The sequence below is a fragment of the Pezoporus flaviventris genome, unplaced genomic scaffold, assembly GCF_033815535.1.
Source record: "Pezoporus flaviventris isolate CSIRO_AGI_PZ_B2104156 unplaced genomic scaffold, CSIRO_AGI_Pfla_v1 ptg000015l, whole genome shotgun sequence".
Taxonomy (NCBI): Eukaryota; Metazoa; Chordata; class Aves; order Psittaciformes; family Psittacidae; genus Pezoporus; species Pezoporus flaviventris.
The window spans coordinates 11918632-11932128 of NW_026892563.1; the positions used below are offsets into that span (position 1 = coordinate 11918632).

General features: G+C 39.9%; 1 protein-coding gene across 14 annotated transcripts in view; it reads left to right on the plus strand.

Annotated features, from left to right (window-relative positions):
* The window catches only part of KDM6A (lysine demethylase 6A), a 158232-nt gene that overhangs the window by 928 nt on the left and 143807 nt on the right, over window positions 1-13497 (plus strand). The window lies entirely within an intron of this gene.

Genomic DNA, 13497 nt, shown 5'->3' on the forward strand with positions numbered 1-13497 from the left:
GCGAGGGAGGGAGGTCGGTCGACGAGGAGGAGGAGGAGGTGGTGGTGGCGGCAGCGGGGGGGGGGGGGGGTGAGGGCGCGCGCGCGAGGCGCTGCTGACGTTGGCCTCTCCCCGGACCCTCCCTCGTGATTTTCGCCCCGCGCGGCGGGGGCCGGTGGTTGCGTGCGCCCTGCGCGGCGGCGGTTGCCCCTCGCGGCGACTGGCGGACGGGGGGCAGTCGGTGGTTGACCCGGTGACGGAGGGAGCGGAGGCCCGGCCTGGGGTGAGGCGCTGAGCAGCTCCCGGAGCCCGTCGCCGAGTGACTTGTTTACTCTCTGGGCCCGGCAGCCTCCAGCGTGCCAGGTCCTCGCTGAGTGCCGTGTCCCGCCCGCCGGGCCTCCCGCTGTCTCCGCCGCTGGGCGGCCTGGCAAGGAGTGGGACGGCCCGCGGGTTTCTGGAGCCTGCCGGACCTTTTGAGAGAAATGTTTGTTTCTGTGAAAAGTTGTTGGCCCTGTCATTTAGTTAAGTAATGGCTGCTCCTGTCGGCCCAAGATGGCCGGACAGGGAGGAGAAAGAGAAGGGGGGGGGGCGGGGGGTGTAAACACGAAACAAATACCGGGAACGAATATGCTCGTTGCCTGGAGCATGAAGCCCCCGGTGAACGTTGCGGGAAACTCATGGCATTGCAAGTTCTCTCTGGATGCTTTCCTGCTGCAGGCAGGGCGTTTGCAGCGCTGGTGCCCTTCTTATCAACCTGTAGCACGTTCTGATGGCCATCCATAAGCTATTGACAAAGGCTGTGCAGGCTGTCTGCCAGTTGTGTTTGAAAACTAAACGCTAAGAAAACGTCACAGAACAAGTCGAACTGTTTTTAAAAATGCCACACAGTTTAAGCAGAGGACTGTGCTCTTCAGGTTCCTGCTTTCAGACTTGTTCCTGTCAGCAGCCTTGTGTTTGACACTTTGTTCATCCTATTGTTGTGCCTGTGCTGTATGCTGATGTTTTCACGTGAAGAATTTCTGTTGCTGGCCTTGGTGGATCTGATGTCCTAACTCTAAAATGTTTTGAATTCGGTAGCCTAGGCCCTTGCTTGTGTTTGGATGTTTATTTCTGGCATGCTTGGAAAAGCTCAATGTCAGGACGTGGGGGAGGGATGGAAGGAGAAGCAAGTACACTTTTCTTTGTGCTTAATTTTAAAAAATCCCGTGGTTTCCTTTTGATTTTTCAGAGTTATTTCTAAAAGTACTTCTTCCGGTAACTTAAAAAGGTAGGGGAGTGACATGTCAAACCAGTTAAATAACGTATATTAACTGTTAGTGGACCAGAATTACTGTATCCTGTGTGAATGCTTTTGAGGCTATCAGAAATATCAGAGGGAATCCTGTATGAGATAAAGCTTAAGTATGCTAGGTAGGAAATAAAAGCATTGTATGTAATTGGATTATCCATCACATAACATCGCTAGGTTATGGGTTTTTTTTGGTACTGTAAAATTACGTAGTGCAGACAGCAATTCAGGATATTAGTTGAGTTTTGAGTCCTTTCTTGCATACAATGCATTTCCTTCTTTTATGCTAGTCAGTTAAAATTTTAGTATATAGAGTCTGTTTGAGATGACTGAAGTTGTGGGGCATTTAGATAGTTTTTAAATATATTTCTATAAATATCACTGTTCTCTTACTGTATGAATCCGTGCAGCAGATCCATGCAGTGCATACTAAAAAAAAACACAACCCAAACAGCCCAAGCAAATATTTAAGTATTTTGCCTCAGTTTTCTGACAGTGTTTTGGGCATTTATGAATTGCACTGACTCATAAAGCATTTTTTTTTATAAAACTTGTCTCTAGGAAATGTAGGTTGTTAAGGAAGTAGAAAGATTAAAATGTTCCTGTTCAGTGCAGAGATGTTTGAGAAGAATTTCTTGGCTTGAACCAGGTTCACTTTTGTTTGTGCTTTTTACTTTCAGGGAATGTGCAAGTGTTTCAGTTACTGTTATCGATAAGTAAGAAGTTGTTATTTTTAAGATAAACAATTCCTTTTCTCTGTGTGTGTGTGAAGCCTCATGCAGTTTACTCTGTACGAGAAGGTTTAGAGTAATTAATCTAGCAGATCACTTTAATTCCGTGTAACGGTTATTTTTATTGTAGAAAGCATGGCCGTATGTATGTGCATTTAATTAATAGGTTTTACAGTGATAGTAACAAAATATTTCCTTTGTGCATAGAGGAGCAACAGCTAACAAAGACCCTAGACTCCATAATTACAAAATCCTGACTGATTAGGAATCTACAAGCCGGTGCATTATAAAACAGTGTGAGATTTCAGTGCCTGTTTAGCAGGTAAGGAAAATCATTGAGTCATGTTTCCAGAGGAATCCTTCACACAGGCAAAAATTCATGGGTACTCCACTCTATGTGAGAAGAGTGCACCTGCTATTGAGCCTTTTAAAAAGGCAGGCTGTAGCAGTGCCTCTTCTGTGGGTGCCTAACAATGTTACCTGGGGTTAAGGTGGTAGGAGCAGTGTTCCTGTCTGAGGAGACGGTCAAGGAGACCGCCCCTGGAGGTCCTGGGTTGCAAGTGTTGAGGGGACTGCTCTGTTATCTGCACAGGTACTTGTGCAGCGGCAGGATTCTTTTGTGAGCTTAAATTCGGTGTCCCAATAAGAGGAGGTACTACTCTTGCTTTTAGTGGGGTTCACTCGGCAGGAGGCAGCGGGTTGGTTCAAGCCACTTGCAGGCAAACCAGGACATTCCATGAAGTCTTCGCAGTGGGAACTCTAGATAAATGAAGCCACACCCTGACAGTTTAATAAGAAAAAATGTGGGATCTTTTTCAGGGATTTAGGAAGCTTCGTGTCTGGAGGTTTAACGTAGTTGCAGGTTCCGTACATGCTCCAGGTCTGGACTGCAGTCCCCCTTTTTATGTAGTTTTGTCTTGTAGAATGTATGGCAGTAGTATTGTGAACTAAACTGAGTCCTGCTTCTGGGTGTAGCAAATCAAAAGAGCAGATAAGACATCACATCTGTTCAACTTATGAATTATTGAAGATACAGATTAAAGGTCAGGAATATTGTATTGTGGCTCCATGCATTGGATATATGATAAGCCGGAAGAAATCAAACTTTCCTGTAACTGTGTATGCGCTGTTAGTATGTGTGATGAAGGAATAGAATTCTCTGTTGCCAGACATTTTGTATTTATTTTACAGAAAAGGGCCTTGAAAATCATAATTTGCAGCTAGTGTGGTTTTGGGGGAGAGGAGAGAGAAACTGAGAGGTCATCTTTCAAAGTGGTTGAAATGCTAAAAATCCAGTGTAGCCAGTGTCGTGTAAGAGGTGCTTGATATTATGCTTCTGTAGCTGACAAGCACATTAATGTGAAGGAGTGAAAAAAAAAACAAACCCAAACGAGAACCCTGCTGTTATCTTGATGTCTCTTTCTCCCAGGAATACCTTCTCACATGAGGTAAAGCTGAAAGATTTCTTGGGGGGAGGAGGAAGATGACATCCATTGTATTGGAAGTGAATTGCAAAGCATTTCCTTGTTCTTTCTTTCTTTACTGTTTTTTGTTGTTTTTTTTTCCTTCCCACTAGTACTTCCAGGGTTTGGCCAAAGTTGACTTTCTTGCAGAGACAAACCTTCATTTCATAAGCTAAAACTACTTGGCTTCTGTACAGATTTAGGTTGATGTAGCTGGTCTGATGTATTTGGTATAAGATGATTGTTAATTCCTATTCGTTGAGTTTAATCAGTTTGTATACTGTAGACAAAATCTGAAGCATGTTTCCATTTAAAAGTATTGCTGTTGGAGTCAATTTAAAGAGAGATGAAGTAGTTCCATGCAATATGACAGTTTTTGGGCCGTGTTACCTCTTACGTTTTTTTCAGCCCTTTTGTTTTCCAGCTGATTTAAAAAATGGTATTTCCTTTGTGTCAGGACCACATGTATTGACAGAATTACAAAGTGATTATCTGTGCTTTCGCTAGGCATGCAAAATAAGAGCACAGTGGCAATATTCTGTCATCTTTCTTACAATTGAAGGTGTTGCTTTTTTAAAATGGTTTTGGACAGTGTGAATTAATATATATTGACTTTGTCCTTTTAATGTTGACATTAATGTTAATTTTCTACTAATCCATAATTAAATATTCTTAGTTTTAATTATAACAGGGTGCTTAAAAAATAATGATGCAGGAAAGCATTTTAGCAGATTAGCCTAGGTGTAGTAAAGTTGGGGTGTTTTTTTAAATAACTTTGGCAATGTTTTGGCATACTTTATTCTTATCAAAACAAAGAAATATTGCTTTAAAAAGAATTATAGCATTTGCCTTATATGAAAAATTATATCATAATGGCAGGGCTGGGAATAGAGAAACTGGGAATTGGTACCATGAGAGGTTTGTAAAGTATTCCAGGAAGTGGGTAGCCTCTCCAGTTTATGTAAATTTATGTCTGAGCTGTTCCTTTTTGTGGTGGTTGTGTTTTTTTTTGGGGGGGGGTGGGGTGGGTTGGTTTTCGTTTTTTTTTTTTTTTTTTTTACGTCTTCATCTCTCAGTATGTGTTTATTATTTATCATATTGTCTGTTACTATGGAAGAAGTTGGTTAACATTTTGTAAATCATGTTAAGGGTCAAACTGTTTTTCTAGCCTTTTCTGAAGGTGTCTGGAAGTGGAAAGATTTGCAGTAAAAATGTTAAGTGTTTTTATTGGATGATTGGGACTGACATACAGATTTCTTAAGATCAGTATTTTTCTGTATGTAATTTGGAGTTTCTGGTAATAGGGTAGGGTATTTAAGATCCAATTAATGTTATGGATGGCATGTTCTGTAGTTCATGGTTGTGCTGTGTTTGTACTTTGACATTACAGTTCCAGTCTATGTGATATGTATCCTGGTACTTAAAGTTCAGTTGTAAATTTGCAACATTCTTACTTCATCTGGTATTAAAAACATCATTTGTTGTTTTTTTTTTTTTGTCAAATGAACATTACAAGGGGGTGTTTATGAGATACTTTTGATGTTTTGATGCTTTCAAACCTAGTGTTCGAGGCCTGTTTCTTTAAAACAGTGGGGGCTTATTGTGCAAAGCATACATTCTTGAATGTTTTGTATGTTTCTTAAGTTTAAAGTGCAGCGTTGTTACTACTCCCTGAAAACAGGGAAATTGCTGAAGTGACAAATGTTACGGTTGTCATTTTAATGTTAATTAAAAGGCAAGGATGGACCTCATCTCTATCAACAGCATGCCTTTGTAGCAGTCTAGTTAGGATTGCAGGACAACTAGCATACTGGTACTTGCATTTCAGTAAGCTTTGTTTGCTATCAGGAGACTATTAGTAGGGAATACAGTGTGAGATTTTACTTTGTTATAGTAGCTTTTCATATTTCTTACGGAATAAATGTTGCATATTGTAGCTTCTAAATACTGGTCTGCTGAGTCTGGAGGCCAAAGTGGTCCATTTCTTTAAGTGATATATGTGCATAGATTTAACATAATTCATGCCCTACTGATTTAGTAACCAAACACACAAGGTAGGCAGCAATTTTGGACGAAGGAAGAGAGAGAAATATTACTGTATTTTAGCAGTTGAGGAATAGGTGTTCTGATGAATTACTTGATTTTTGAAAGTGTGAAGAAAACCTGAGGCAAGGATAGACACAATCGTTTTCCTTCAATTCCATTCCAGCAATTTCACCACTGAAAATCTTCCATCAATCCATTCGTGCATTTTGATTCTCATGGACTCTAGCTTTCAGAGGTAACCATATGTGAATAAGTAGTAGACAGTCAAAAGCTTCTTTCTATACACAGTGTTCAGGTGTGCTTTCTGCTCATGAAAAGTGTGGTTCTCTGCCTCTTGCCAGCCTTTATAGCTAGCCGTTAGTTAACTGTAGGGGATTGAGCGGACTTGATAATTATAGAGGTACGACTATCTGCAAGTGTTGATAACATCTGAAGTATGTGTTGAAAGCATCATCTAAAAGCTATACCATATGTTTGTTATACCATTTTAGAAAAGAGTAGATGTTTCGTACGTGGGTAATTCTGTGAGTAGAATCATTTGTTTTTATTATATTAGCAAGATGATACAAAATTAAGGAGAGTCAAGGAAAACGTTTGCAGCTGTGAAGAGATTTTACGCTGATTAACATAGTCACGAGACTACAGTACTGGCATTATATGCCATAGCCTACTGTTTTTCTTTATCCCACTGAGAATTAGGCAAACTTACCTTCTGTGGAGAAATTAAGCTTTGGTTTCCAGCCTTACAGGTTCATGAGTTAAACTTCAGGTTGCTCTCCGGTTAGTGAACAAATACTGTTCTCAGTCCTCAGCTGACAAAATCTTTGGGTAATGGGAGTGATTCTGCAGTATTGTCAGCAGACTAAAAGGGAAGGAAATGTAGCTTGAGAATGCTAAAATAGTTGTGTGAAAGCAAGTGACTGCTATAAAGGTCTTGGATCAGCTTCTGCAGGAATGGATTAAGCAGATGTTCTGATGTGAATACATACCTGAGCCAGGTGTCTGGTTTTTAGTATTGGTAAAGATAATTCCAGAAGCTGAGCCATGACTATGCTCACTTTGAAGGCATATAGGTATCAGACAACTTCCAGTCCTTTAGTTTCACACCTGTCTTGCATTTTAAATGTGCAACTCACATAAGTTACTCTCTGTTTTAACCTCTCTTCTTGGTGAAGTTCTGCAGCTATGGTATTTGAAGTGTAATGTCTGAGTAATGACACAATTCAGAATGGCAGTGATGCTCATTAAACTTCATGTGTCATAGAGATCAGTTGACTGTCTTTGTTACAAATGTTAAGAATGTTAATCTTGTTCACTAGCAGAATACTTCTTTGTAGTTAAAAACAGACAAAATTGAACTACGTGGTCCTGTATGGAGCCCTACAGAAGGCTGCCAGGATTTATATAGTTGTACCTGAGAGGATAATCTTGGTACCTTACAGAACATTTTTTATGAGGAAAGGGACTGTGTTTGATCTGAGTTCGTTGTCCAGGGAAGTTCTGAAAAGCAAGAAAAAATAACTAAATCTTTTCTTGTACATTTCTGACTTATGTATAGATACATTAAAGAAATAGCTGCAGTGTCTCCAATTCCTTTTGTGGAGAGGCTGTTTTCAGGACTGGCCTGTGTTCAAGACTAGTTCTGCTGATAACTGTTAAAAGCAGTATGGGCCATTTATTATGCTTGTGGATCTAATAGAATTGTTGAATGGTGCTATTTTAAGATTAACGTCTGTGAATATTCTGAGGTGAATCAGGTGTTGTCCTTGACACCTGAATGCTGATCTTTGTATCGACAAAATGATAGGAAAGCATTCCTTATGTAAATAAAAAAACCTATGCTAATGAACAAAAAGCCCCTTAAATGTGTTTGGGAGTTGAAAAATACTCTTTCTCAGATACTTTCGCCTCAAAGTATGAGAGGACACATGGATTGCCATCAGGGCTGTTGAAATACCTTCCTTTATGGTTCTTAAATTTACTAGGTAGTGTTAATGGAAGAAGCTTGTTTAATTAAGATGTAGAATTAAGAACTTATTTATAGTTTTGTAAAGGGAGTGACTAAAAATGTGTTACGTATTTTGCAGCTAGAACACTATATGTCTACATATGAATTTCCTTTGTGGTAAGTTGTTACATTAATTGTTGTTTGTTAAAATGTATCTGACAAGCATTTTAAATAATTTCTTTTTCTCACAGTGGCATTTGAGGATTGTGTTTCACTTTTCAATACAGATTGGTTATTGAAGTCTAAAGGAGGTGGAATTGTGACTATGCTTTTCCTTAAATTTCTGCTTGCATTTTGAGAATTTAAAGGTTCTGAAAAATTTCAGGATATCCTTTTCGGCATTAGTCAAAGGTGCAGCAGCTTTTAAAATAGAGCCAGTATGTCTTTTTTGAGGGGTTGTTATGTTACTTCAATTGCAGTTGCCATTTTAACTTTTTATTTAAATGCTGTTTTTGTTAACTTATGATATGAAAACTTGCACAAGAATCTAGAGTAGAATAATGAGTTGAAGTTAAGGCTCTACGTTTATGTATCCCCCCACCCTGCGGTTACAGAATTCAAAGTATTTTCTCTGTTGCTTTTCATATGTGCTAGTGAAACGATTTTGGGGCCTGTGTGAGGAATCAGGCTGGAGAACTGATTTGGATAAAAAATAAGCTAATAAAAAATGGAAAACTCATTAGTTTTAAATAAGCAATAATGAAGGTTACTACTAAGAAAAGGATTTTAAATTTTAGATGAGCAGACTTCAGCATTCTCAGAGCTCATTTGGGAGGGATTCCATGGGAAGTTTCTGTGGAGGCTAAAGGAGCTGGTGAGTGAGGGGATTTTCAGGAATGCTCTCCTGGAAGCACAGGAACAGTTCATCCCCTTTAAAGGTATGGGAAGTAGGTGGAGCAGGAGACCCTCTTGGCTAAACTGCGAGCTTTTTAGTGCTCAAAACAGGAAGAAAAGCGTACCATTGATGGAAAAGCAGTTGAATACCCATTGAGAACTACAAGGGCGTACAGAGATGCAGTTAGAAAAGCAGAAGCTCAGCTTGAGTTGAAATTCATGAGAGATGTCAAAACTATAAGAAAGGATTTCTCAAGTATGTAAACAAAAGAGAAAAACAGAAGGAAAATACTGGCCTGCTGTTAGGCAGGTGAGGTGAATTGGCCTCCTCCAAGGCTGAAATGCCAGAAGTTCTCAACACTTTCTTCACCTCTGTCTTTAACATCATTGTTGTGCCCTAGGGCTTGGGATCAAAAACCCAGGTTGGTGCAAATGCAGACCCACCATCGGTAAAGGAAGACTTGGTATGTGAACTGTTACAGGAGCTTGACCCCTACAAATCAATGGGCCCTGACAATATCCACCCAAGGGTGTGTGTCTGGCTGATGTCATTGTGAGACTGCATTGGGGGGTGTCCCAGAAGACTGGAAGAAGGCAAATGTTGGCCACATCTACAAGAAGGGTGTAAAGGAAGAGGCAGGAAATTATAAGCCCATCAGTTTTACTTCAGTTCCTTGGAAGGTTATGGAGCAAATCCTTCTGGGGCCTGTCACAAGTCAGGTGAAACACATGACTGGGAGAAGCCAGCACGGATTGACCAGGGGCAAATTGTGCTTGACAAAACTGTTTGCCTTCTGTGACAAAAGTAACGTGTGTGATTGATGTGGGACAAGGAGTGGACACTGTCTGGATTTCTCTGAGCCTTTTGATGCAGCTTCGCATGTGTTTCTCCTAGAGAAACTGACATGTTACGGTCTACATGAATGGGCTGTGTGGTGGGTGGGGAAATGGCTGACAGGCTGCATGCAGAGGGTGGTGGTGAATAGTTCCTTTTCAAACTGGCAATCTATCACTAGTGGGTTCCCCTAGGGATCATTATTGGGCTCATCACTGTTTAGTATCTTCGTAAGTGATCTGGAAGATGGGATCAGGTGTACCCTGACCAAGTCTGCAGATTATACCAAACTGAATGGGGAAGTAGACATTTGGAAGGGACATCCACCCTGTTGGATGACCTGGATAGGCTGGAAGAGTGGGCTGTCAAGAACCTTACGAAGTTCAACAAAGACAAATGTAAGGTCTTGCACCTGGGAAAATGTAATATAAGACTGCACCACAGGCTGGGATCTGCTTGATTTGGGGTAGCACTGTGGGAAGGGTTCTGGGTGTTCTGGTGGATAAAGAGCTCTATGAATCAACAGTGTGCACCTGTGACAAAGCCAACAGGATGCTGGGTTACCTTAAGGGCATCACCAGCTGAGATAAAGATCTCAGTATCCCACTCTACTCAGAGCTTGTCAGGCCACGCCTGGAATGCTGTATTCAGTTTTGGTCCCCACTCTACAGAAAAGATGTGGACAGGCTGGAGAGGGTCCAGAGAAGGGCCACAGAGATGATTAAAGGACTGGAAACTCTGCAGATGAGGTAAGGCTGAGAAAACTGGGTTTGCTCAGCCTTGAGAAAAGAAGGCTTAAGGGAGACTTTATCACCATGTTCAAGTATTTAACAAGTAGGTACAAAGAAGATGGAGACTCCCTTTTTACAAGCAGTCACATGGAAAATATGGGTAATGGGCATAAGTTACTCTCGGGGACAGTCCAGTTGGATAGAAGGTGATGATTTTTCGCAAGAACAATCAGCCTTTGGAATAATTTTCCCAGAGAATTGGTGGATTTCCCAATATTGGACCCTTAAGATTTGGCTGGACAGGGTGTTGGGACTTCTAGTCTATGCTGTGCTTTACCTTGAAAGGTTGGACAAGATGATCTTTGAGGTCCCTTCCAACCTGGTATTCTATGGTTCTGTGAATACAGGTCATAGTGCAGACACAAAAAAGGCTATAGAGGTCCTTTAAGAGAAATTGTTTTGGGAGACTACGGTGGGTCCTACTTAGTGTGATGCTGTTTCTGTAAGGAATATTTATAAAACTCTTGCTGAAGCAGAAGGGTTTGCTCCCTTGTTTTCTTACAGGAATGGAATTACATATTTTGGAAGCACAGGTTGTCACAATTGTCTTTCTTTTTGGAGAGGAGGGATGGAATGAGTGAGTGGCCTAGATTCATTATTTCTTTGAAAGATCTAATATACTGTGAAGTTCATCTGTCACTAGGAGATTTCAGGTAAGTTTCAGATCTGAACATACGTGCAGCACTGGAGAATGTCATGAATATATGTCACAAGGACCGTAGAAGAAAACAGTCTTTTTTATGAAGCTGTTTTATGTCACGGCTCTGAATGAAAGGTACTGATGGATCTAGGTTGAGTACTTCATGAATTATGTTTGAACCTATGCCTACTGAAATCAGGCCTCCATTTGATTTTGGGAAAGAGGAGAAATGAAGCAGTCTTCTGGAAATGTTTTTCAGAATATAAATGGAAGATACTTTCAGTTGAAAGAAGTGGAGAAAAAATTGAAAAAGGACACTTACAAAATTAGGTGTGAGGAAGAGTGGGAAACTGAGGAATTAAATGGGTGATGTAAGGATGCAGACAAAATGGGGGGTGAAGAATCAGCAGTGGAAAAATGATAGTGTATTTACTCTTTCCAGGAGCTACTTAAATCTTGTTCCTGGATACCATCTGACTGCCACAGCTAACTTAAAGTAGCATTTAAGCTGTTGATGATGCTGGTCCCTGTCTCAAAGGTTTTTGAAACAAGGTAAACAGGAACAAAATAAAGATAAATGAAATTGATGAAAGTTTGTGGAGGCTGTGAAAAAACTTAGTAAGAATTATCCACTGTAAGTTCTGAATGTAACAGTGCCTCTGCTCTCCCATTTCTGAAATACAAGTAAGGCATGGTAGAGGAAGCTGCTCCTTTAACAGAAGCATTGTCTGTGTCTTCTACGGCTGCTTCTGTTTTCCCTCCTTAGCCCCTAAGGAGAGTTAAAGAAACCTACTGCTTCTGCTTTTTCCTCAAGGTGAAAATGATGACCAAGAACTGTTATGTCTTTGTCCTCATGTAACTTTTTTTGCTGCCTTTAGATTTGAAGGATAAAGCTGAGCAAGTTTGGAAGATGTAGGTGGATATGTTAAAAAGGCAAGAAATAGTTTAAAGTATGGAATTGAAAGCCTGCGTAAGGGAGAATGATGCTGATTTAGAGAATAACAGTATAGTTTAATGCAACGAAGTGTAGAAAGAGCATAAGATAAAGTGGAAAGATAAGAAAAATTGATAACATCCATTATATAACATCACAAAGCATGTCATAAGCCGTCTCTGGTAGGAAAGAAAAAGTGGAATGATACGGGAAATAATAAAGAGTACATAGGTTGACAAACTTCAGTGGAGCTTTGAGAATGTTACAAATACAGTAGCTAAAGGTAGATACACACACCATGGTTCTTAAAACTTCATGCATTCTTAGTTGTTGGTGTGGTGCACAGAAATGTGTTGTTTTCTGAATATTTTTAATCTCTTCTGGGTTTTAATGGTTGGAAGGGCAGAGCCGTTGAATTTGTGGTTTCATTAACAATTGAACACTAAAAATTTTCAAAGATGGGAGACTTAAATTTCATTGCAGGACTGTCTGATTTCAGGTGTAACTTGTTAAAAAGATGAACAAATTAGACCTAACGGTCTTTTTTGCATCTTAACCAAATACATATGCATTTCCTGGCTTTTAAGAAGAAATGTTTGTGTGTTTGTTCTTTCTTGCTTCAGAGGAAAAGAGGAGTCTTAACTTTTACTTTTCATAATTTCTGAAAAAGAACCGCTACTTAGAAACTGTTCAACTAACTTTGAATCAGAACAGTAAGTACATAGTCCTCTATTCCTTGCTTCAGCGGTGAGGAAATAGATTTAAAAAATAAAAAAACAAGTCCATGAAACCAGAATGCTCTGTAGATGGTATGAGGTGCACGTGTCTGAGCCAGCCTCTTCTGCTGTCTTTATGAAAATCCTCAGGCAGACCTTTAAGTACAGGAGCACATGTAATTTAATTAGCAAGAGTTTTGTGGTGGAGGGCTGTCTTGACTGTAAGTCACTATGTGGATGAAATTAAGGGTTGAAATGGCTTTAATGCCTCATCTGTTTATACATGGGGAAGATTTAGAGGTGTTTATATCAGAGTTTATTTTTGTTGTCTGAGTAAGATGAGCTCACGGAGACCATCAAGAGTACATGGTAACTAATGAACAGAATAAGGTCTCATTTTCAACCGTAAAAGGGCTCTGTTAACTTGCATGTGTTCATGTGTTAAAAAACTGATTAGACAGTTTTCTGAGATAAGTTGTACACTGTCCATCTTTTCTGTCTTGGTGGGATTTTTTTTTGTTTGTCATCTCAGTGGAAGATACTTTAAAAAAATGCATTTGATTATAATGGAAAAAAGGTATGAAGGGTTGAATAGAACCTAGAAGGGAGACGTTTTTATGTTAAAAAAAAAACCGCAAACAAACGTAAAGCACAGCATTGTAGTATGGAAACCTGTTTTGGGGAGGTGGATGTATTTGGTACAGCTGGAGGAATTCTGAAAGGTTGTATAAGGATTCCTTAGATAATTGTGTGTGGCAGGAACGTGATTGTTGCATATGACTGTGATGCCTGATCTTGAAGATTGTCTTGAGTTAATCTGGGAATGTAAATGTGTTCCAAATTGTATGAGGAAAAATATGGATTTGGAATATCACAATCTGTTTGTTCCCTGCCAGTAAAAATGCTGTCATCTTAAGTTGTATTTTCGTTTATTAGTTGATTTTCTTCCTCAGTGGCAGCTTGCTTTTGCCTTTGAATGGTAGGATGTTTTCCTGTAATGCCAGCTGCAAAATTCAAGCTTGCTTGCATTGTGGCCAAAAAAACTGAGAACAGTGGTGATCCTGAGAAAAGAATCTTTTGTACTACTTACTTTTAATTGCTAATTAAAAGTCCTTGGTAGTTTGAAAGAATGGAGTAGTTTGTCTTCTACTTTAGACCAGTATTTGCTACTCAGTGGTAGAGAATGATGGAAGGAGTGATTTTTATTATGAGTTCTAGGTGAAAGCAGCCTT